The following is a 26073-nucleotide window of genomic DNA, read 5'->3' on the forward strand; positions in this document are numbered from 1 at the left end:
CTCTCATACAACTTGCATCAATAGATTTGATCAAAGCCAAAGTTTTATGGGAAAAAGACATGACAGTAAAAACGGATGAGAGAATATTTTATCTTTTATTTAAATTCAATTAATTAACATATAATGTATAATTGATTTCAGAGATAGAGGTCAGTGAGTTATCAGTCTTATGTAATTCTCAGTGCTCATTACATCATGTACACTCCTGAATGTCCATCACCCAGTTACCCCATACCCCAACCCCTCCCCTCAAGCAACCCTCAGTTTGCTTCTTATGAATAAGAGTCTCTTATGCTTTGTCTCCTTCTCTGATTTCATCTTGTTTCATTTTTTCCTCTTTTCTATGATACTCTCTTTTGTTTCTTAAATTCCACATATCAGTGAGATCATATGATAATTGTCTTTCTCTGATTGACTTATTTCCCTTACCATAACACCCTCTAGTTCCACCCATATATTTGCAAGTGGCAAGATTTCAATTTTTTGATGGCTGAGTAGTATTCCAGAGAATATATTTTAAAAGACAGTTTGAATTTCTACCTGGGCCATAGGTTACAAATACAGAAGATTCCACAGGTTAATAAGATTCAATTGTGCAGTGATTTTGCCATACATAGAGTCCCAGCATGTTCCCTTAATTCCATCAAAGATGTGCCAAGATAAGCAATATTTAGATATGACAAATCAGGAGGAATGGGAACCATGAGCTACCAAAATTATATGCCCAAAGAGGCATGTTTGCCAATTCCATATGTTTGGTTTTGCAATTATGTATAATTAACAGACAAAAAAAGGAGTCGAAGACTAGACTGTTCTGTTGAGCAGCCTCTGCAAAGCCCTCTTGACATCCCCATTCCGCAGGCTGTAAATGAAGGGATTCAGCATGGGAACAACTAAAGCATACATTACCGAGGCCACTGCATCCTTCCTGGAAGAATGTGAGACAGCTGAACTGAGGTACACCCCAAGACCTGTTCCATAAAATAAGCAAACAACTGACAGGTGAGAGCCACAGGTGGAGAAGGCTTTGTACTTCCCACCTGTGGATGGGACTCTCAGAATGGAAGAAACAATTCGTGTATAAGAGAAAAGGATCCCTGAGACTGGAATACCACCCAAGATGGCACCAATAAAATACAGGAATAATTTATTGGTGGAAGTACCATTACAGGAAAGTCAGAGGAGCTGAGGAATGTCGCAGAAGAAATGAGGAATTTCCACATTTATGCAAAAGTTAAGCTGTGACAACATGAGGCAGTGAAGCTGAGAGTCCAGAAGGCTGATCAAAAAAGACACCAGAATGAGTAGGCTACAGAGGCGGGAGTTCATGATGACTGGGTAGTGCAGAGGATAACAAATAGCTACAAACCGATCATAGGCCATCAAGGTTAAAAGTACACTGTCCAAACAACCAAAAAGAATTAAAAAAGACAACTTAATCAGGCCTCCCATTTGAGAGATAACCCTGTTATGAGTTTTAATGTCCAAAATCACCTTTGGGACCATGGTAGAAGTGAAGCCGATGTCAGCCAGGGACAGGAAGGAGAAGAACAAGTACATGGGGGTGTGAAGACGGGAGTCAGAGCTGATGGCCAGGATGATCAGTAGATTCTCTACCATGGTGACCAGATACATGGACAGGAACAGGCTGAAGATTACAGGCTGCAGTTCCGGATCATCTGAGAACCCCAGGAGGAGGAATTCCAAGACACCTGTTAAATTCTGGGGTTCCACATAGCAGAGACAGCTTTTGGGAAATAAATTAGAGTTTATTTTTTAAGATTTTATTTAATTATTCAAGAGAAAGAGAGAAAGCACAAGAGGCAGGAGAGTCAGAAGGAGAAGTAGAGTCCACCCTGAGCAGGGAACCCAACGAGGGACTCCATCCTGGGACTTCAGGATCATGACCTGAGCCAAAGGTAGTTGCTTAAACAGCTAAGCCACCCGGGCACCCAAAATGAGACTTTAAATAAAGGAAACAAGTATGCAGATACCCATCGGTGTGTCTATATTTTGGATTCAAGCAATTCATAAATAAAGTATTCACACTTGAGGAAAACCTAGCAAAATTTCTCAGTGGTGGCAATACATTCTTCCTAGAACTCCTTTCTCATTGTCTTTGCTCCATTCACCTGTTTCAATGTGCATCCACTGTGGAAAGACTGGGCTAAAGAAATAAGAAGGGCAAAGATACTTAGAGATTTAAAAATCCATAAACACACTGACATGTGAGTCCCCTCCCTTAAAGGAAATAAAAATAATAAGAAATATATTTATCATGATCTCCCTGATATGAGGAAGTGGAGATGTAACGTGGGGGGGTTGGGGGTAGGAAAAGAATAAATGAAACAAGATGGGATCGGGAGGGAGACAAACCATAAGAGACTCTTAATCTCACAAAACAAACGGAGGGTTGCAGGGGTTGGGTAGGGAGAGGGTGGTGGAGTTATGGACATTGGGGAGGGTATGTGCTATGGTGAGTGCTGTGAAGTGTGTAAACCTGGTGATTCACAGACCTGTACCACTGAGGCTAGTAATACATTATATGTTCATTTTACAAATAAAAAAATAAATATATTTCTTTCTTAAAAGGTGTTCTATTAAAGAACACTATTAAGCAGCCAAAAGTATTTTATTTTATTTAAATGCAGCAAAATTAATTATCTTGATTTGAACAATTTAAAATCCTATGAGATCTATGTAATAAAGTGTTTAACCCATTTTTTGTGTTTGATATTTGATTGCTAACAGAGTTTAAGGAATAATACTCTCTTAACCCCATCTGCTCAACATCTGGGCTAGATGATAAGAAAGCCTGGGTCCTCCAGCTGTAAGACAAACAAGTTCTGGGGATATGATATACAGCATGGTAACTATAGTTAATAATACTGTCTTTCATATTTGAAAACTGCTAAGAGTAGATCTTAAAAGAACTCATTATGGGCACCTGGGTGGTTCAGTGGGTTAAAGCCTCTGCCTTCAGCTCAGGTCATGATCCCAGGGACCTGGGATCGAGCCCCACATCAGGCTCTCTGCTCAGTGGGGAGCCTGCTTCCCTCTCTCTCTGCCTGCCTCTCTGCCTACTTGTGATCTCTCTCTGTCAAATAAATAAATAAAATCTCAAAAAAAAGATCTCATAACAAGAAAAAAAAGTTTTTGCAGCTATGTATGGTGATGGATGTTAACTGGATTTGTGATGATAATTTTGCAATATGTTTAAATTTTGAATCATTATGTTGTACACTGAAACTAATATAATTATATTTCAATTATATCTCCATTCAAAGAAAAAAGCATTTTTCCAGAAAAAAGCTTTTTTCCAGAAAAAAAGAATTTTTCTGGATTCTTCCTCCTTTGGTGACATTGAGACATTAAACCTCACAAGTATTTCAGACCAATGTACAAGGCCTTCAATGCTCTCTCTAGACAGAGGGGTCTTCATACAAGGAATAAAATTTTTTATACCCTCTAGTATGTGTGGCATTATCAGCCCTAATATCCAAGCCAAATTTTGAATAGAAACCCATTGTATTTCTGCAGAGTGTTCTATTTGATGCAGTGAGTGGGGCATGAGACAATGACCACCACCACATGAGGTGTGTCCTCTCATTCTCTGGCTTACTCACTGGCTCTCTTGCCTGCTGGCAAGCATGAAGCCTGCACTGTCGACTGGGCTGTGCTGTGATGAATTCTTAAGCCCTTCCAATCCTTTCTTATAGATCTAAATGACCTAATTTGGAAATTTCAATAATTACTTGGCTGTTAGAGACAAAAAATGGGACCGGGTCTTTTCTTAATGTGGCCCTGGGTCTTGTGTCTTGTCCCAAACCTATCCATATGTCTTCAAATGAAGCTGTGACTGACACTGGAGTCAGGGAAAGGCCTTTACCCTAATTGGTTGTGTGTTTCAACCAAACATTGTCCTCTAAGGCTGTTCAGGGGAAACACTGTGCAAGATCTAGGTCCATTAGGTGGTTATGAAACAATTTCATTGGAAGAGAAAGAGAGGGAAAAGTGGAGTGAGATAAAGAGGGAGGAAAGGAGGAGGAGAAAAGAAGTCATTGTGTGTCTTGCTGAGGTCTGCATTCCTAAAAATAGGCTGGGACCTTTCAATACCTCTGCTGCTCCTGTTGACCATAGTTTTGCTGCAACAAAGATCCAGATCCCCAGGCTTATAGGGAGAAACATACATAGTACCTCAGTATTAGAGAATGGGGTTAATTCAAACCTGATTTAAGCACAGGGTATATAAACCCTAAGAAACAATCACCATCATGGAGGACGTCCCTAACCCTGAAGATCTGGCTTGAGGTTTTTTGGAGAAAGAAATTTACTAATATGAGCAGGATAGAGAGGACCTCCCTTGAAATATATCCAGGGATAAAAAATAAAGAAACGGGGAAAGATTTAAGAGAAAGAACATTTGTATATGGGTAAGGAAACAAAAAACTGAAACAGAGGTAGACAATTTGACCCAGCCGAAAGTCTGAAATGTACTAGAATTTAAAGAACAAAAAATATAAAGTGCTTTTGCATCTCTTCAACATCAGTTCTGAATTAACTTTAATATCTACTGAAATGCACCAATTGGCAAAGGTCCATGTTCTCAATCACTACTGGGGGTTGAATTACAGTAATAGGTAGGGGATCCCACTAAATGTAAAGAAGATGTCATATAGAATCTTGGAGAGGTTCTTGAACATAAGAATGAGAACAAATATGTCCTCATTTTCACCACTGAAACTATTACCTTGCCCTCAAAGACCACACACTGTGGGCATGAATACTGACCTAATGAGTAACAAATTAAAATTGAATTAAGTCTTTGGTACTGTATACATAAAACCCACCCAGTTTTTCACCTCTTGTGTTTCTCCTTTACTTTTACACAGAATACTTCATTTCTGAAACTCCTGGTCAGCAAATGTGTGGGGCTTTCCCCCACACACTAAGCAGTTGTCTACATTAGCTGAAAGTCCTACAATTTAACTCAATTCTGACACTACCTGCCTGGAACAACAAATCCCATAGGATATCTCACAAGACTGCTCCCACCCCACTTCAGATGCCAATCACAAGTACTAGGTCCTTCGTGCTCTAGCCAACTTCTGTCCAATTTGGCTACAAAACTGAGGGTTCCTGTGGCCCCTCCTTCAGGATTTGATGAATTTGATTTGTCAATCTGGAAGAGTGCCTGGAGGGAAACCACTGAATCTCATTCATCAGTCATACTGGACATCCTTAGAAGAAACGAAAGCTCAGATGGGAAAGCCCCCAGTGTATATAGAAACCATATGGACTACACTGGGTTCTGGTGTACTAACAAAGAATAATCAACGTGGGGTGGGTGTGTGTGTGTGTGTGCGTGCGTGCGAGTGTGTATACATATATATGTATATATATGCATGCATATATATGCAAAGCTGAAACTTTATTTACATATATATTTATATATAATCTATATATATGTATGTAAAGTTTTAGCTCAGAATATATAATTTATATATTTAAACAGATACATATTAGTTGCTTACACTGTGCCAACCACAGTGGAGGTACTGAGGAATCAGAAATGAATGAGGCTCAGTTATTTCCCTGCTGACATTCTGTCTGGAGTGACCTAGAAAGATAAAGGAAATGTAGGTTGCATGTTGGTTGCTTTTGGGGGATTTTTTTGTTTTAATATTTTATTTAAATAAATAAAATATTTTTTATTTAAAATAAAAAATTTTACTCTACCAAATTTTACTACACTACCCCCCACATATTATAATTTCACTAATAGGGGGAGGAGTCAAGATGGCGGAGAAGTAGCAGGCTGAGACTGCTTCAGCTAGCCGGAGATCAGCTAGATAGCTTATCTAAAGATTGCAAACACCTGAAATTCCATCGGCAGATCGAAGAGAAGAACAGCAATTCTGGAAACAGAAAAACAACCACTTTCTGAAAGGTGTTTTCTTTTTTTTTTTTTTAATTCTTTTCTTTTCTTTTTCTTTTTTATTTCTTTTTTCTTTTTTTTTCTTTCTTCCTTTTTGAACCTCTTTTTATCCCCTTTCTCCCCCCTCACGATTTTGGATCTCTTCTAATTTGGTTAAAGCATTTTTTCCTGGGGTTGTTGCCACCCTTTTAGTATTTTACTTGCCCCTTCATATACTCTTATCTGGACAAAATGACAAGACGGAAAAATTCAACACAAAAAAAAGAACAAGAGGCAGTACTGAAGGCTAGGGACCTAATCAATACAGACATTGGTAATATGTCAGATCTAGAGTTCAGAATGACAATTCTCAAGGTTCTAGCCGGGCTCGAAAAAGGCATGGAAGATATTAGAGAAACCCTCTCGAGAGATATAAAAGCCCTTTCTGGAGAAATAAAAGAACTAAAATCTAACCAAGTTGAAATCAAAAAAGCTATTAATGAGGTGCAATCAAAAATGGAGGCCCTCACTGCTAGGATAAATGAGGCAGAAGAAAGAATTAGTGATATAGAAGACCAAATGACAGAGAATAAAGAAGCTGAGCAAAAGAGGGACAAACAGCTACTGGACCACAAGGGGAGAATTCGAGAGATAAGTGACACCATAAGACGAAACAACATTAGAATAATTGGGATTCCAGAAGAAGAAGAAAGAGAGAGGGGAGCAGAAGGTATACTGGAGAGAATTATTGGGGAGAATTTCCCCAATATGGCAAAGGGAACGAGCATCAAAATTCAGGAGGTTCAGAGAACGCCCCTCAAAATCAATAAGAATAGGCCCACACCCCGTCACCTAATAGTAAAATTTACAAGTCTCAGTGACAAAGAGAAAATCCTGAAAGCAGCCCGGGAAAAGAAGTCTGTAACATACAATGGTAAAAATATTAGATTGGCAGCTGACTTATCCACAGAGACCTGGCAGGCCAGAAAGAGCTGGCATGATATTTTCAGAGCATTAAACGAGAAAAACATGCAGCCAAGAATACTATATCCAGCTAGGCTATCATTGAAAATAGAAGGAGAGATTAAAAGCTTCCAGGACAAACAAAAACTGAAAGAATTTGCAAATACCAAACCAGCTCTACAGGAAATATTGAAAGGGGTCCTCTAAGCAAAGAGAGAGCCTACAAGTGGTAGATCAGAAAGGAACAGAGACCATATACAGTAACAGTCACCTTACAGGCAATACAATGGCACTAAATTCATATCTCTCAATAGTTACCCTGAATGTTAATGGGCTAAATGCCCCTGTCAAAAGACGCAGGGTATCAGAATGGATACAAAAACAAAACCCATCTATATGTTGCCTCCAAGAAACTCATATTAAGCCCGAAGACACCTCCAGATTTAAAGTGAGGGGGTGGAAAAGAATTTACCATGCTAATGGACATCAGAAGAAAGCAGGAGTGGCAATCCTTATATCAGATCAATTAGATTTTAAGCCAAAGACTATAATAAGAGATGAGGAAGGACACTATATCATACTCAAAGGGTCTGTCCAACAAGAAGATTTAACAATTTTAAATATCTATGCCCCCAACTTGGGAGCAGCCAACTATATAAACCAATTAATAACAAAATCAAAGAAACACATCAACAATAATACAATAATAGTAGGGGACTTTAACACTCCCCTCACTGAAATGGACAGATCATCCAAGCAAAAGATCAACAAGGAAATAAAGGCCTTAAACGACACACTGGGCCAGATGGACATCACAGATATATTCAGAATATTTCATCCTAAAGCAACAGAATACACATTCTTCTCTAGTGCACATGGAACATTCTCCAGAATAGATCACATCCTCGGTCCTAAATCAGGACTCAACCGGTATCAAAAGATTGGGATCATTCCCTGCATATTTTCAGACCACAATGCTCTAAAGCTAGAACTCAACCACAAAAGGAAGTTTGGAAAGAACCCAAATACATGGAGACTAAACAGCATCCTTCTAAATAATGAATGGGTCAACCAGGAAATTAAAGAAGAATTGAAAAAAATCATGGAAACAAATGATAATGAAAATACAACAGTTCAAAATCTGTGGGACACAACAAAGGCAGTCCTGAGAGGAAAATATATAGCGGTACAAGCCTTTCTCAAGAAACAAGAAAGGTCTCAGGTACACAACCTAACCCTACACCTAAAGGAGCTGGAGAAAAAACAAGAAAGAAACCCTAAGCCCAGCAGGAGAAGAGAAATCATAAAGATCAGAGCAGAAATCAATGAAATAGAAACCAAAAAAACAATAGAACAAATCAACGAAACTAGGAGCTGGTTCTTTGAAAGAATTAATAAAATTGATAAACCCCTGGCCCGACTTATCAAAAAGAAAAGAGAAAGGACCCAAATAAATAAAATCATGAATGAAAGAGGAGAGATAACAACTAACACCAAAGAAATACAAACTATTATAAGAACATACTATGAGCAACTCTACGCCAATAAATTTGACAATCTGGAAGAAATGGATGCATTCCTAGAAACATATAAACTACCACAACTGAACCAGGAAGAAGTAGAAAGCCTGAACAGACCCATAACCAGTAAGGAGATTGAAACAGTCATCAAAAATCTCCAAACAAACAAAAGCCCAGGGCCAGACGGCTTCCCGGGGGAATTCTACCAAACATTTAAAGAAGAACTAATTCCTATTCTCCTGAAACTGTTCCAAAAAATAGAAATGGAAGGAAAACTTCCAAACTCATTTTATGAGGCCAGCATCACCTTGATCCTAAAATCAGACAAGGATCCCACCAAAAAAGAGAGCTATAGACCGATATCCTTGATGAACACAGATGCAAAAATACTCAACAAAATACTAGCCAATAGGATTCAACAGTACATTAAAAAGATTATTCACCACGACCAAGTGGGATTTATTCCACGGCTGCAAGGTTGGTTCAACATCCGCAAATCAGTCAATGTGATACAACACATCAATAAAAGAAAGAACAAGAACCATATGATACTCTCAATAGATGCTGAAAAAGCATTTGACAAAGTACAGCATCCCTTCCTGATCAAAACTCTTCAAAGTGTAGGGATAGAGGGCACATACCTCAATATCATCAAAGCCATCTATGAAAAACCCACCGCAAATATCATTCTCAATGGAGAAAAACTGAAAGCTTTTCCGCTAAGGTCTGGAACACGACAGGGATGTCCCTTATCACCACTGCTATTCAACATAGTACTAGAGGTCCTAGCCTCAGCAATCAGACAACAAAAGGAAATTAAAGGAATCCAAATCGGCAAAGAAGAAGTCAAATTATCACTCTTTGCAGATGATATGATACTATATGTGGAAAACCCAAAAGACTCCACTCCAAAACTGCTAGAACTTATACAGGAATTCAGTAAAGTGTCAGGATATAAAATCAATGCACAGAAATCAGTTGCATTTCTCTACACCAACAGCAAGACAGAAGAAAGAGAAATTAAGGAGTCCATCCCATTTACAATTGCACCCAAAACCATAAGATACCTAGGAATAAACCTAACCAAAGAGACACAGAATCTATACTCAGAAAACTATAAAGTACTCATGAAAGAAATTGAGGAAGACACAAAGAAATGGAAAAATGTTCCATGCTCCTGGATTGGAAGAATAAATATTGTGAAAATGTCCTTGCTACCTAAAGCAATCTACACATTTAATCAATTCCTATCAAAGTACCATCCATCTTTTTCAAAGAAATGGAACAAATAATGCTAAAATTTATATGGAACCAGAAAAGACCTCGAATAGCCAAAGGGATATTGAAAAAGAAAGCCAACGTTGGTGGCATCACAATTCCGGACTTCAAGCTCTATTACAAAGCTGTCGTCATCAAGACAGCATGGTACTGGCACAAAAACAGACACATAGATCAATGGAACAGAATAGAGAGCCCAGAAATAGACCCTCAACTCTATGGTCAACTAATCTTCGACAAAGCAGGAAAGAATGTCCAATGGAAAAAAGACAGCCTCTTCAATAAATGGTGCTGGGAAAATTGGACAGCCACATGCAGAAAAATAAAATTGGACCATTTCCTTACACCACACACAAAAATAGACTCAAAATGGATGAAGGACCTCAATGTGCGAAAGGACTCCATCAAAATCCTTGAGGAGAACACAGGCAGCAACCTCTTTGACCTCTGCCGCAGCAACATCTTCCTAGGAACAACGCAAAAGGCAAGGGAAGCAAGGGCAAAAATGAACTATTGGGATTTCATCAAGATCAAAAGCTTTTGCACAGCAAAGGAAACAGTTAACAAAATCAAAAGACAACTGACAGAATGGGAGAAGATATTTGCAAACGACATATCAGATAAAGGACTAGTGTCCAGAATCTATAAAGAACTTAGCAAACTCAACACCCAAAGAACAAATAATCCAATCAAGAAATGGGCAGAGGACATGAACAGACATTTCTGCAAAGAAGACATCCAGATGGCCAACAGACACATGAAAAAGTGCTCCATATCACTCGGCATCAGGGAAATACAATTCAAAACCACAATGAGATATCACCTCACACCAGTCAGAATGGCTAAAATCATCAAGTCAGGAAATGACAGATGCTGGCGAGGATGCAGAGAAAGGGGAACCCTCCTACACTGTTGGTGGGAATGCAAGCTGGTGCAGCCACTCTGGAAAACAGCATGGAGGTTCCTCAAAATGTTGAAAATAGAGCTGCCCTATGACCCAGCAATTGCACTACTGGGTATTTACCCTAAAGATACAAACGTAGTGATCCAAAGGGGCACATGCACCCGAATGTTTATAGCAGCAATGTCCACAATAGCCAAACTATGGAAAGAACCTAGATGTCCATCAACAGATGAATGGATCAAGAAGATGTGGTATATATACACAATGGAATACTATGCAGCCATCAAAAGAAATGAAATCTTGCCATTTGCGACAACATGGATGGAACTAGAGCGTATCATGCTTAGCGAAATAAGTCAAGCAGAGAAAAACAACTATCATATGATCTCCCTGATATGAGGAAGTGGTGATGCAACATGGGGGCTTAAGTGGGTAGGAGAAGAATCAATGAAACAGATGGGATTGGGAGGGAGACAAAGCATAAGTGACTCTTAATCTCACAAAACAAACTGAGGGTTGCTGGGGGGAGGGGGTTTGGGAGAAGGGGGTGGGATTATGGACATTGGGGAGGGTATGTGCTTTGGTGAGTGCTGTGAAGTGTGTAAACCTGGTGATTCACAGACCTGTACCCCTGGGGATAAAAATATATGTTTATAAAAAATTAAAAAAATTAATTAAAAAAAATAATAATAATTTCACTAATACACAAAATTGAGATATTTTACATTCTTTTCTGTACCTTTTCAAAATCTGGCATTTTCTACTGACAGAACATCTCAATTTGGACCTCCCACATTTCAGCGGCTCATTAGCTGCATGAAACTAAATTGCATTGCAAGACAGTGCCTGCACCCTGTGCCTTGTGAATAGAGTCTTGCTACTCAAATCCAAACCTGACTTCATCCCTTTTTACTCCAGGACCTGGTAAAAATCAAATAAGGATGCTGTCCTCTTTTCCTCAACAGTGCACCTCTATCTTGGGGTGATTATGTGAATAAAAATTAAAAAGCTACATAGCACAAAGATCAGAGCCCAGCTGAGGAAACCCTCAATAAAGTCTTATATTATGGTTTACTGTCCTCATCACCATCATGATCACCATCACATCATATTCACCATCATTTTGGAATGCTTAGGGCACAGTTTAGAGAGGTCCATCTCCTGCTCTCATGTGAGTGATGCATATGGAAACTAGAAATGGTGTTGTTGAAGGAGAGCAGGATTCTGAATGAGAGTTCTGAAATCCCCAGCAGGAAAAAGAACATAAACCTCATGGGTCTCTGAGCTGAAACCTTGTGTATTGCTGCCCTCCATCTGGCCAGCCCCAACTCGTCTAACTGATGAGGAAGCAGTTCCCGGTTGTCCCTCTTCCATCCCCCATCTCCCTGGGAACTCACTGATTTGTGCTGTACCTCTGCTGGGTCATGACTAGGAGTTCGGATCCACCCCCCTTTCCTGCCTGGTGAATGATGATGGCTGAAGCTTTGTCTTCAGGAGTGGCAAGAAGACAGGCTCAGGCATGAATCCTGTTATGCAGGTGATGACTCTGGGAAGAGAAGACAGTATGCAGCCTAACAGTGCTTATAACCAGGAAGGCTGGAGGCACTGGTTATTTATTTATTCCTGTATGACCTTGAGAGCTCAATGCACAGAGCTCATAATTAGTAAAATCGGTGCATGTTATCCCAATCTCTAAGGACTTCCTAATAACAGAAGAAGAAAAGAGACAAGTGAATGTATTTAAAAGGGTCTGGGCCCTTTCTCTTCTCAGGAGAAAGCTCATCTGTACACTTGCTTCTGACTTCCAACTTCGAGGATCTTAGTACAGAGTTCCTTTTTGTTTTCGGTTTAATATAAGACTTTTTGACTTTGACATCTGCAAATCCATTAAATCAATCATATAAATTAGGGAGAATTCAGTCTTCTATAACAAGAATCAGAAACTATTTCCATCTTCTGAGTTAAGATTTATGTTTCTAGAAGGAACTTCCTATTTCCCTTTTAAAGTTTTTTCCACTTGTTTAAATGACAGCCCAAGTCCTAGTTTTTCTTTCACTGATGTATGTATGTATTTAGAATATTAATTTTTATATGTTTATTTATAACGTGCTACTTTTTTTTGTAATTTTATTTTTTTTTCAGTGTTCCAAGATTTATTGTTTATGCACCACACCCAGTGCTCCCTGCAGTACATGCCCTCCTTGATATCCACTAACAGGCTTATCTATCCCCCCACCCCCCTCCCCTCCAAAATCCTCAGTTTGTTTCTCAGAGTCCATAGTCTCTCATGGTTCATCTTCCCCACCAATTTCCCCCAACTCACTTCTCTCCATCTCCCAATGTCCTCCGTGTTATTACTTATGCTCCACAAATAAGTGAAACCATATGGTAATTGACTCTCTCTGCTTGACTTATTTCACTGAGCATAATCTCTTCCAGTCCCATCCATGTTGATACAAAAGTTGGGTATTTATCCTTTCTGATGGAGGCATAATACTCCATTGTATATATGGACCATATCTTCTTTATCTATTTTTCGGTTGAAGGGTACCTTGGCTCTTTCCAGAGTTTGGCGACTGTGGCCATTGCCGCTATGAACACTGTGACACAGATGGCCCTTCTTTTCATTACATCTGTATCTTTGGGGTAAATACCCAGGAGTAAATACCCAGGTAAATACCCTGCAATTGCAGGGTCATAGAGTAGCTCTATTTTTAATTTCTTAAGGAATCTCCACACTGTTTTCCAGAGTGGCTACACCAACTTGCATTCCCACCAACAGTGTAAGAGGGTTCCCCTTTCTCCACATCCTCTCCAACACATGTTGTTTACAGTCTTGTTAATTTTGGCCATTCTAACTGGTGTAAGGTGGTATCTCAATGTGATTTTGATTTGAATCTCCCTGATGGCTAATGATGGTGAACATTTTTTCATGTGTCTCTTAGTCATTTGTATGTCTTCTTTGGAGAAGTGTCTGTTCATGTCTTCTGCCCATTTTTTGACATGATTAACAGATTTTTGAGTGTTGAGTTTGAGGAGTTCTTTATGGATCTTGGATATCAGCCCTTTGTCTGTAGTGTCATTTGTGAATATCTTCTCCCATCCGTGAGTTGCCTCTTTGTTTTGTTGACTGTTTCCTTTGCTGTGCAGAAGCTTTTGATCTTGATTAAGTCCCAAAAGCTCATTTTTGCTTTTGTTACCTTTGCCTTCGGAGACATGGCTTGAAAGAAGTTGTTGTGGCCAGTGTTGAAGAGGTTATTGCCTATGTTCTCCTCTAGGACTTTGATGGATTCCTGCCTCACATTGAGATCTTTTATACCTTTTGAGTTTATCTTTGCATACAGTGTAAGAGAATGGTCGAGTTTCATACTTCTATACATAGCTGCCCAATTTTCCCAGCGCTATTTATTGACAAGACTGTCTTTTTTTCCCTGTATATTTTTCCTGCTTTGTCGAAGATTTTTTGACTATACAGTTGCTTCTTCTCTTAAATAAACAAGAGTATCTAACAAGTTTGCAATCAATGTGTCATCCAGAACTACAGTCCTCTCAAAGTTTGACTGAGAGAAGACCTGTTTCCAAGCCCACTCACATAGCTGTTGGAAGGATAGAGCCCCTTGAGGGCTGTTGGCCAGGGGCATTCTTTAATTCTCAGCCATGTGGGTCTTTCGTGGGAAACCCTCACATCACAGTTGGCTTCCAACAGAATAAGTAGATAGGTGACAGAGAAACAATAGACAGGAAGATAAAAGCCAGAGTCTTTTTGTACCCTAATCTCAAAAGTGACATCCCATCAGTTTTGCCATGCTGTGTTAGTTGGAAGCAAGTGACTAGCCCAGGACACACTTAAGGGGATGAGTCTCCACAATGGCATAAATTTAGGAGGTGGAAGTCATTGGGAGCATTAAAATCTGCCCACCATGCCACCCTCGCCCTTTATCAGGACATTGATCTCTAAATACCACGAGACTCTGGAGGTGTCTCTCTGCTTCCCAACGTGGTCTACAATGCATTATACTAAAGGCTCTCAACAAAATTCCCCTACAGAAGATCTGACATGTAGGCAGAAATTGCCTCTGATGTGGCATTTCTGCAGATCCCACGATGTTGATTTAGGACATGTAGTCGGAAGAAGCATATGCAATGTCTCTCCCTTGACATTACACCAAGTTATAGCCATTCTATGCTGAAATTCAACAAATGTCCCTAGTGGTTTATGATTTCTGTAAATCAGGAAAAATTCATTTTCCCCAGAATGTATTTTCTTTATATTACTTTGTGTTCACAAATCCTAATGTTTAGATAAATTTGGGCCTGTGGATTTTTTTCTGGTTGACAAAATAAATTGTATGCAAATTATGTTCCCTTGCAACCTGCAACATCTTACCTATGTGGTTTTCCTGGCTCAGAGGACTCTTTTTTTTTTCAATTTTTAAATTAACATGTAATGTATTATTTGCCCCAGGGGTACAGTTCTGTGAATCATCAGGCTTACACACTTCACAGCACTCACCATAGCACATACCCTTCCCAATGTCCATCACCCAATCACCCTCTCCCTACCCTTCTCCCCCGGCAACCCTCAGTTTGTTTTGTGAGATTAAGAGTCTCTTATGGGGGGCACCTGGGTGGCTCAGTGGGTTAAGCCTCTGCCTTCGGCTCAGGTCATGATCCCAGGGTCCTGGGATCGAGCCCCACATTGGGCTCTCTGCTCTGCGGGGAGCCTGCTTCCTCCTCTCTCTCTGCCTGCCTCTCTGCCTACTTGTGATCTCTGTCAGATAAATAAAGAAAACATTTTTAAAAAAGAGTCTCTTATGGTTTGTCTCCCTCCCGATCCCATCTTATGTCATTTTTTCCTTCCCTACCCCCCAAACCCCCCACTTTGCCTTTCAAATTCCACATATCAGGGTCAGAGGACTCTTGATGAGTAATTCAGGATTGATCTGTCATTGTCTGATGCAAGGAAAGATCAATTAAACCAAGATGGTGAAGAAAGCAACCCGAGCTTCTGTCCCCCCTACAGAGATCAAAAATTAACTACCCATACACAAAAACAGTTCTGGAAGAACTCAGAAGTCTACTTAAGAAACTTTCAGCCAACAAAATACCTGAAAATAGCCACATAAAAGGGAGGAAGAACAGCTTCATTTTGCCTGCCTCATTCTATCCCCCCAGTGACCACTGCTCAGCACCAAGAGGGTACTCCCCAGCTAGAAGAATTCCCCCTCAACAGGAAAGGGAGAGTAGGGCGAGCAACCAGCTTGTCCAACCTTTCAGTGCACTGCACAGGGGACTTGTGTGCACATATAATCATAGCTAGAAGCAAGGAAGAAGTGTAAGGACTACCAATATAAGCTACAAGTGAGTATAGTACCAACATAAAAATAGAGAAACCAATGGTACAGAGTCAAGGGCCCAGAAATAAGCCCTTGCATATACAGTCAACTAATATCTGACAAGAGAGCCAAGAATACTCAATGTGGAAAGGATATTCTTTTTTTTTTTAATTTTTTATTTCTTTTCAGCGTAACAGTATTCATTGTTTTTGCACCACACCCAGGGTTTCATGCAATCCATGCCCTTTCTAATATCCAGCACCTGGTTCCCCCAACCTCCTACCCCCCACCCCTGAAAAACCCTCAGATTGTTTTTCAGAGTCCATAGTCTCTCATGGTTCACGTTCCCTTCCAATTTCCCTCAACTCCCTTCTCCTCGCCATCTCCCCATGTCCTCCATGCTATTTGTTACGCTCCACAAATAAGTGAAACCATATGATAATTGACTCTCTCTGCTTGACTTATTTCACTCAGCATAATCTCTTCCAGTCCCGTCCATGTTGCTACAAAAGTTGGTTATTCATCCTTTCTGATGGAGACATAATACTCCATAGTGTATATGGACCACATCTTCCTTATCCATTCATCCGTTGAAGGGCATTTTGGTTCTTTCCACAGTTTGGCGACCATGGCCATTTCTGCTATAAACATTGGGGTACAGATGGCCCTTTTTTTCACGACATCTGTATCCTTAGGTAAATACCCAGTAGTGCAATTGCAGGGTCATAGGGAAGCTCTATTTTTAATTTCTTGAGGAATCTCCACACTGTTCTCCAAAGTGGCTGCACCGACTTGCATTCCCACCAACAGTGTAAGAGGGTTCTTTTCAAAAAATAGTGTTGGGGTACCAGGTGGTGGGTATTATAGAGGGCACGGATTGCATGGAGCACTGGGTGTGGTGCAAAAATAATGAATATTGATATGCTGAAAATAAATAAAAAATAGGTTAAAAAAAATAGTGTTCAAGAAAACTTCCCAGGATTGAGGAGCAAGTCTCCAAATGAAAGGTCAACCCACTGTGTTGTCCAATACACAGCCCCCAGACACATGTGGCATGTTACATTTAGACTTAGATTTATTAAAAATAGATAAAATCAGAAATACAGTTCCTCAGCCACACCAGCCACATTTCAAGGGCACAGTAGCTTCATGTGGCCAGAGGCAACCATGTTGAACAACACAGATACAGAACATTTGCCTCATTGCAGAAAGGCCTCTTGGACACCTCTGCCTAGCATAATGGATGACAGCAGATCCATGAAGGCACACTGTAATCAACTTTCAGAACACCAGGGACAAAAAGAAGATCCCAATGCTTGCAAAGAGAGTGAGGGGAGCAAGACATAGTTCCCATACAAGGAATCAGAAACCAGAAGGGTACTAATCTTCTCGACAATGAAAGAGACAAGTCTCTATGTCTTCAACTTCACAGAGAAAATTCTATAAAGAACTCCTCAAACTCAACACACACAAAACAGGCAATCATATAAAAAAATGGGCAAAAGATATGAACAGACACTTCTCCAATGAAGACATACAAATGGCTATCAGACACATGAAAAAATGTTCATCATCACTGACCATCAGGGAGATTCCAATTAAAACCACATTGATTGGGGCACCTGGGTGGCTCAATGGGTTAAAGCCACTGCCTTGGGCTCAGGTCATGATCCCAAGTTCCTGGGATTGAACCCTGCATCGGGCTCTCTGCTCAGCAGGGAGCCTGCTTCCCTTCCTCTCTCTCTGCCTGCGTCTCTGCTTACTTGTGATCTCTGTCTGTCAAATAAATAAATAAAATCTTTTTTAAAAATAGCATTGGGAAAACTAGATTACCATGCGTAAGAGAATGAAATTAGACCCTTATCTTACAGCACTCACAAAAATGAACTTGAAATGGGTTAAAGACTTAAACACATCCTCAATGGGAAAAAGCTTGCAGCCTTCCCGTTGATATCAGAAACAAGACAAGGATTCCCACTCTCACCACTCTTGTTCAACATAGTATTAGACGTCCTAGCAACCACAATCAGACAACAAAGAGAAATAAAAGGTAGCCAAATTGGCAATGAAGAAGTCAAACTCTCTCTCTTTGCAAATGAAATGATTCTTTATATGGAAAACCCAAAAGAATCCACCCCCAAACTACTAGAACTCATAAAACAATTCAGCAATGTGGCAGGATACAAAGTCAATGTACAGAAATCTATGGCTTTCTTATACACTAATAATGAAAATACAGAAAGGGAAATTAGAGAATCAATTCCATTTACTATAGCACCCAGAACCATAAGATTCCTGGGAATAAACCTAACCAAAGAGGTAGAGGATCTGTACTCGAGGAACTACAGAACACTCATTAAAAAAACTGAAGAAGACACAAAAAGATGGAAGACCATTCCATGCTCTTGGATCGGAAGAATAAACATTGTTAAAATGCCTATACTGCCTAGAGCAATCTATACTTTTAATGCCATTCCGATCAAAATTCCACTGGTATTCTTCAAAGAGCTGGAGCAAATAATCCAAAAATCTATATATGGAATCAGAAGAGACCCCGAATCACTAAGGAAATGTTGAAAAACAAAAATAAAGCTGGGGGCATCACATTACCTGATTTCAAGCTTTACTACAAAGCTGTGATCACCAAGACAATATGGTACTGGCATAAAAACAGACACATACACCAGTGGAACAGAGTAGAGAGCCCAGATATGGACCCTCAACTCTATGGTCAAATAATCTTCGATAAAACAGGAAAAAATATATAGTGAAAAAAAGACAGTCTCTTCAATAACTGGGCAGCTATAAGTAGAAGAATGAAACTCGACCATTCTCTTACACCGTACAAAAAGATAAACTCAAAATGGATAAAAGACCTCAACGTGAGACAGGAATCCATCAGAATCCTAAAGGAGAACATAGGCAGTAATCTCTTTGATATCAGCCACAGCAACTTCTTTCAAGATATGTCTCCAAATGACAGATGCTGGCGAGGATGCGGAGAAAGGGGAATCCTCTTACACTGTTGGTGGGAATGCAAGCTGGTGCCACCACTCTGGAAAACAGCATGGAGGTTCCTCAAAATGTTGAAAATAGAGCTGCCCTATGACCCAGCAATTGCACTACTGGGTATTTATCCTAAAGATACAAACGTAGTGATCCAAAGGGGCACGTGCACCCGAATGTTTATAGCAGCAATGTCCACAATAGCCAAACTATGGAAAGAACCTAGATGTCCATCAACAGATGAATGGATCAAGAAGATGTGGTATATATACACAATGGAATACTATGCAGCCATCAAAAGAAATGAAATCTTGCCATTTGCGACAACATGGATGGAACTAGAGCGTATCATGCTTAGCGAAATAAGTCAAGCAGAGAAAGACAACTATCATATGATCTCCCTGATATGAGGAAGTGGTGATGCAACATGGGGGCTTAAGTGGGTAGGAGAAGAATCAATGAAACAGATGGGATTGGGAGGGAGACAAAGCATAAGTGACTCTTAATCTCACAAAACAAACTGAGGGTTGCTGGGGAGAGGGGGGTTGGGAGAAGGGAGGTGGGGTTATGGACATTGGGGAGGGTATGTGCTTTGGTGAGTGCTGTGAAGTGTGTAAACCTGGCGATTCACAGACCTGTACCCCTGGAGATAAAAATATATGTTTATTTAAAAAATTAAAAAAATTTTAAAAAAAAGATATGTCTCCAAAGGCAAAGGAAACAAAATCAAAAATGAACTTTTGGGACTTCATCAAAATCAAAAGCTTCTGCACAGCAAAGGAAACAGTCAAAAAAACAAAGAGGGAACCCACGGAATGGGAGAAGGTATTTTCAAATGACAGTACAGACAAAAGGTTGATATCTAGGATCTATAAAGAACTCCTCAAACTCAACACACACAAAACAGATAATCATATCAAAAAATGGGTAGAAAGCACTGGGTGTGGTGAAAAAATAATGAATACTGTTTTTCTGAAAATAAATAAACTAATTTTTTTTAAAAATGGGCGGAAGATATGGACAGACACTTCTCCAATCAAGACATATAAATGGCTATCAGACACATAAAAAAAAATGTTCATCATCACTAGCCATCAGGGAGATTCAAATTAAAACCACATTGAGATATCACCTTACACCAGTTAGATAGGCCAAAATTAGCAAGACAGGAAACAACATGTGTTGGAGGGGATGTGGAGAAAGGGGAACCCTCTTACACTGTTGGTGGGAATGCAAGTCGGTGCAGCCACTTTGGAAAACAGTGTGGAGATTCCTCAAGAAATTAAAAACAGAACTTCCCTATGACCCTGCCATTGCACTCCTGGGTATTTACCCCAAAGATACAGATGGAGTGAAAAGAAGGGCCATCTGTACCCCAATGTTTATAGCAGAAATGGCCATGGTCGCCAAACTGTGGAAAGAACCAAGATGCCCTTCAACGGATGAATGGATAAGGAAGATGTGGTCCATGTGCACTATGGAGTATTATGCCTCCATCAGAAAGGACAAATACCCAACTTTTGTAGCAACATGGACGGGACTGGAAGAGATTATGCTGAGTGAAATAAGTCAAGCAGAGAGTCAATTATCATATGGCTTCACTTATTTGTGGAGCATAACAAATAGCATGGAGGACATGGGGAGATAAAGAGGAGAAGGGAGTTGGGGTAAACTGGAAGGGGAGGTAAACCATGAGAGACTATGGACTCTGAAAAACAATCTGAGGGGTTTGAAGTGGTGAGGGGTGGGAGGTTGGGGGAACCAGGTGGTGGGTATTATAGAGGACATGGATTGCATGGAGCACTGGGTGTGATACAATAGCAATGAATACTGTTATGCTGAAATTTTTTTTAAAAAGTTATGTTAATACTAAAACAAAGAAAAAGAAAACACAAAATCTGAAAACATAAAACTCCTAGAAGATAACATAGGGGGAACTCCTTCACCTTGGTCTGGCAGCAATTTCCTGGATAGGACACTAAAAGCAAAAGCAACAGAATCAAAAATAAAGAAATGAGACTACATCAAACTAAAAACCTTCTGTATAGCAAAAGAAACAACAGAATGAAGAAGCAACCACAGAATGTGAGAATGGGAGGACATATTTGGAAATAATATACCTGATAAGAACTTAATGTGCAAAATATATAAACAACACACTACTCAATGGCAAAAAAAAAAAAATTTTTAAATGGGCAGAGGAGCTAAGTAAGCAGTATATATTCCAAAGTGGACTAACAAATGACCAATAGATACCTGAAATGTGTTTGACATCATTCATCATCAGGGAAATGCAAAGCAAAATCACAATGAGATATCATTTCATACATTCATACTTGTTAAAACGACTATCTTCAAAGACACGTATAACAAATGTTGACAAGGATGTGGAGAAAAGGGAACCTTTGTGCACTGTTGTGGGAATGTACATCAGTATGAACATGATGGAAAACAGCATATAGCTGCTTCAAAATATTAAAAATAGAACTACAATATAATCCAGCAATCTCACTTCTTGACATATATCCAAAGGAAATGAAAAGAGGATGTCCAAGAGTTATCTGTGCTCCCTTGTTCATTGCAGCATTATTCACATTATCCAAAATAACCTTTGTTCGTCAACAAAAGAATGAATGAAGATGTGACATATATACCTACATACACAATGGAATATTATTCAGCTATAAGAAAGAAGCAAATTCTGCCATTTGCAACAGAGATGGATGTTAAGGGCATTGTGCTAAGTGAAATAAGTCAGAGAAAGACAAATATTGCATGATAGCTCTTATATGCGGAATCTGAAGCAGCCAAACTCATAGAAACAAAAAGTTTAAAAGTGGCTCCCTTGGCAGGGGAAGGGGTGTAGGGATATGTTGGTTAAAGGGTACAAACTTCCAGATATAAGATAGATAAGTTCTGGGGATCTAATGTACAGCATGATGATTATAGTTAACAATACTGTGTTATATATTTAAAAGGTGCTAAGAAAGTAGATCTTAGAGGCACCTGGGTGGCTCAGTGGGCTAAAGCCTCTGCCTTTGGCTCAGGTCATGATCCCAGGTTCCTGGGATCGAACCCCACATCAGGGTCTCTGCTCATCAGGGAGCCTACTTCCTCCCTCTCTCTCTGCCTGCCTCTCTGCCTACTTGTGACCTCTGTCTGTCAAATAAATAAATAAAATCTTTAAAAATGAAAGAAAGAAAGTTGATCCTTAATGTTCTCACCACAAAAATGAAATTGTAATTATGTGGCATAATGGAAGTGTTAGCTAACTCTATGGTAGTAATCACCTTGCAATATATTAGGATACCAAGTTGACACATTGTACATCTTAAGCTTACACAATTTTGCCTATCAAATATTCTCAATAAAGTTGAAATATAAATATACCAACCACAGGGTAGATGATGATGATGATGGGATCTATATTTACTTGGTTCTTACCATGTACACATTGCCCTTTTTTTAAGATTTTATTTACTTATTTGACAGAGAGAGAGATCACAAGTAGGTAGAGAGGCAGGCAGAGAGAGAGAGGAGGAAACAGGCCTCCCACTGAAGGGCTTGATCCAGGACCCTGAGATCATGACCTGAGCCAAAGGCAGAGGCTTTAAACCACTGAGCCACCCAGGTGCCCCTGCACATTGTCTTTTTAATCCTAGAATGCTTTCAGCTAAATATCATTTAAAATGAATGATTAGAGGCCAAAAAATTATTAAAAATATATCCCAGAGCATTCAGGTAATGAGTTAGAAGAGCTAATTTTGCAAATCAGATTTTGGCCCACAAAGCCTATATGTTCAAACCATACAATGGCCTGTTAATATATTGATTATGACAGTTTGCTCTTATTGATCTGCTACTATATGCTAAATCATGTTATGTTAAGCACATTTAATATATCTTCTCAAACAGCCTTTCCTTTAAGTGTTCTTGTTGTCATAACTCTATAGATGAGAAATTTAAATAGAAAAATGTTATGTATCATATTCAAAGCCACACATCAGTTTACTTATAAATTACTGGGATGCTTATTTAAATTAACTTCCTTAATGTTATAATAGGATTTACCATTTGATGGGAAACTACCATCTGATTGAACCATGGCACAATTATTTACAATTACTGCATGGCCTTGGAAGATAAGCTCTATTGCACCTAATTTGCTGCTGAGAATTCTGAGGCTCAGAAATGAACTTTGAGTTGCTAAAATTTTCAAATTTTTGAGCCCATATTTGGGAAGTGGAGTATTTTCCTATCTCGCATTTTTTTCTACTATCTCTCTTTCCTATTCTTTTTTTTTATTTCTTTTCAGCATAACAGTATTCATTGTTTTTGCACCACACCCAGTGCTCCATGCAACATGGGCCCTCCCTAATACCCACCATCTGGTTCCCCCAACCTCCCACCTCCCGCCCCTTCAAGAACCTCAGGTTGTTTTTCAGAGCCCATAGTCTCTCATGGTTCACCTCCCCTTCAACTTCAATTTCCCTCAACTCCCTTCTCCTCTCCATCTCCCCCATGGCTTCCATGTTATTTGTTATGCTCCACAAATAAGTGAAACCATATGATAATTGACTCTCTCTGCTTGACTTATTTCACTCAGCATAATCTCTTCCAGTCCCATCCATGTTGATACAAAAGTTGGGTATTCATCCTGATAGAGGCATAATACTCCATAGTGTATATGGACCACATCTTTCTTACCATTCGTCCATTGAAGGGCATCTTGGTTCTTTCCACAGTTTACAGATTACAACCAAAAAACTATATATGACATTTCTAAAGAAAGATGGATACTCTTATTGAAGAACCAAATGGAGGTTTCTGGGTGCCTCTGTCAGTTAAGAATCTGTCTTCAGTTCAGGTCATGGGATCAAGCCCCATGTCAGGATCCCTCCCTGAGTGAGGACCCTGCTTCTCTCTCTCCCTCTGTCTAACCCCTTGCTTATGCTCTCTCTCACACACAAATAAATAAATTAAATCGAAGAAGAAGGAGGAGGAGGAGGAGGAGTAAAAGAAGAGAAAGAGGAAAAGGAGGAAGAGGAGGTGGAAGAAGGAAAGAAGGAGTTGGAGGAGGAGGAGAAAGAAGAAGAATAAGAACCAAATGGAGCCCAAAGACTGATTTACCAATGACAGAAGACAAGGAAGCATGGTAACAAAGTGAAGTTCTAAACAGGCCATTACTACAGAAAGAAAAGAATTCCTCTTTGTTAACAATATAAACCTTTGTTGCTGAGGAATTTTTAAATGAAGACAAAGCACTATTTATTTATGATGAAATTTGTGACTTAGTAATCCTCAGGTATCATTAGAGTCACCCATCTAAAGGAAATATGTACTGAGATCTAGTACTTAGATCTCAGTTGTACACTCCTAACAAAGATATATCTTTAAAACCACCTTTATTTTATGAGCTTATTTTGTAATGTTCCAACTGCACACAACTCATAACATACCTTTCTCCTCATGTTATAATTTAACATTCAGGGCTCAGTCAAGAAAAAAGATATCAGGGGCACCTGGATGGCTCCATTGTTTAAATGCCTGACTCTTGTTTTCAGCTCAGGTCATGATCTCAAGATCATGGGATCGAGCCCCCATTTGGGTTCCATTCTCTCTTTTTTTTTTAAGATTTTATTTATGTATTTGACAGGCAGAAATCACAAGTAGGCAGAGAGGCAGTCAGAGAGAGAGGAGGAAGCAGGCTTCCCACTGAGCAGGGAGCCTGATGCAGGGCTCGATCCCAGGACCCTGGGATCATGACCTGTGGGCTCCATTCTCAACATGGAGTCTGCTTAAGATTCTCTCCCTCTCTCTCTGCCCCTCCCCCCACTCCCGTTCTTTCTCTCTTTCTCTCTCAAATAAATAAATAGAAAAAAGAATTCAAGCTAATTATTTTAATAAAGAGAATTGAGTGTAGGTAGTTGGTTAAATAGCTTCTGTAGGACAAAGCATAAAGTGAAACAATGTGGTGAAAAACAAGAAGCCAGTAAATACCAAGGGCCTAGGGGTTTAAAGGGAGTAGTGAACTTTACTTAATTTTAGAGTAGAAAGACATTTGCTGGCCATTATTAAAAATATGTAACATCTCTTAAGTACAGAAAATGAATTGAGGGTTACTGGAGGGGAGGAGAGCAGGGGGATAGGTTAAATGGGTGGTGGGTATTAAGAAGGGTACTTATGATGAACATGGGGTGTGATATGTAAGTGATGAATCACTAAATTCTACACATGAAACTAATATTACACTGTATGTTAACTAACTGGAATTTAAGTAAAAATTTGAAGAAAGGAAAAAATGTGTATATATATATATATAACAAGAAAGCCAGAGGGAAAATAAAGCCGTGATTTCAAGAGACTCACCCTTAGTATTACAAGATAAGTATAGAAAGATGAGTTTGAAGTAGAGAGACTTAACCAACCAGCACACAAAAAAATTTTACAGTATTAGAGGTCAATTATTTGAAGAAAACATTTGAAAAAGAAACCATTGCCTGGAACTACAATAATTTTTTTCACAACTTACCCTTTTGAGCTTGATCTCTTTAGGAACTCACATCTAAACCATCTTGGGTGGTTTTTAAAAATCCTCATACCTACACACACACCTGTCCAACTAAGTCAGAATCTCTGGTGATAAGACTCAGTCATCATTATTTATAAGACTCCTCAGGAAAGTCTAACAAAATCCATGGTTGAGGACCAGTAAACAACATCCTTAGACTCTACCCACATAAACAGCTTTGAGAGATGCAAGATTGGTATGGAAAGTACACAGGAACCATGGAAAAGAACATAAAATTTAAGTATCTGAAGAGACTTGTAGGGGCACCTAGGTGGCTCAGTTGGTTGAGCATCTAGTTCTTGGTTTTGGCTCAGGTCATGGTCTCAGGATCATGGGATAGAGCCCTGTGACAGGCTCCAAGCTCAGTGGGGAGTCCGCTTGATGTTCTCTCTCTCTCCCTCTACCTAAGCCCCTCCTCCCCCTCTCAAATGAACAAATAAATCTTTTAAAAGAGAGATAGAGAGTTATACATTTCACCTGGATACCAGGGTCATTGAGAAGAACCTCTCATGCATTTGTTATGATGTACAAGGCATCCCAGAATACTCCTGCAACCCAATTAAAAACAAATTTTAAAA

General features: G+C 39.5%; 1 pseudogene; it reads right to left on the reverse strand.

Annotated features, from left to right (window-relative positions):
* Window positions 1–804: 804 nt before the first annotated feature.
* Window positions 805–1731, reverse strand: LOC116571880 (annotated as a pseudogene).
* Window positions 1732–26073: the final 24342 nt, after the last annotated feature.

Source organism: Mustela erminea, chromosome 1, assembly GCF_009829155.1.
Source record: "Mustela erminea isolate mMusErm1 chromosome 1, mMusErm1.Pri, whole genome shotgun sequence".
NCBI classification, from domain to species: Eukaryota; Metazoa; Chordata; class Mammalia; order Carnivora; family Mustelidae; genus Mustela; species Mustela erminea.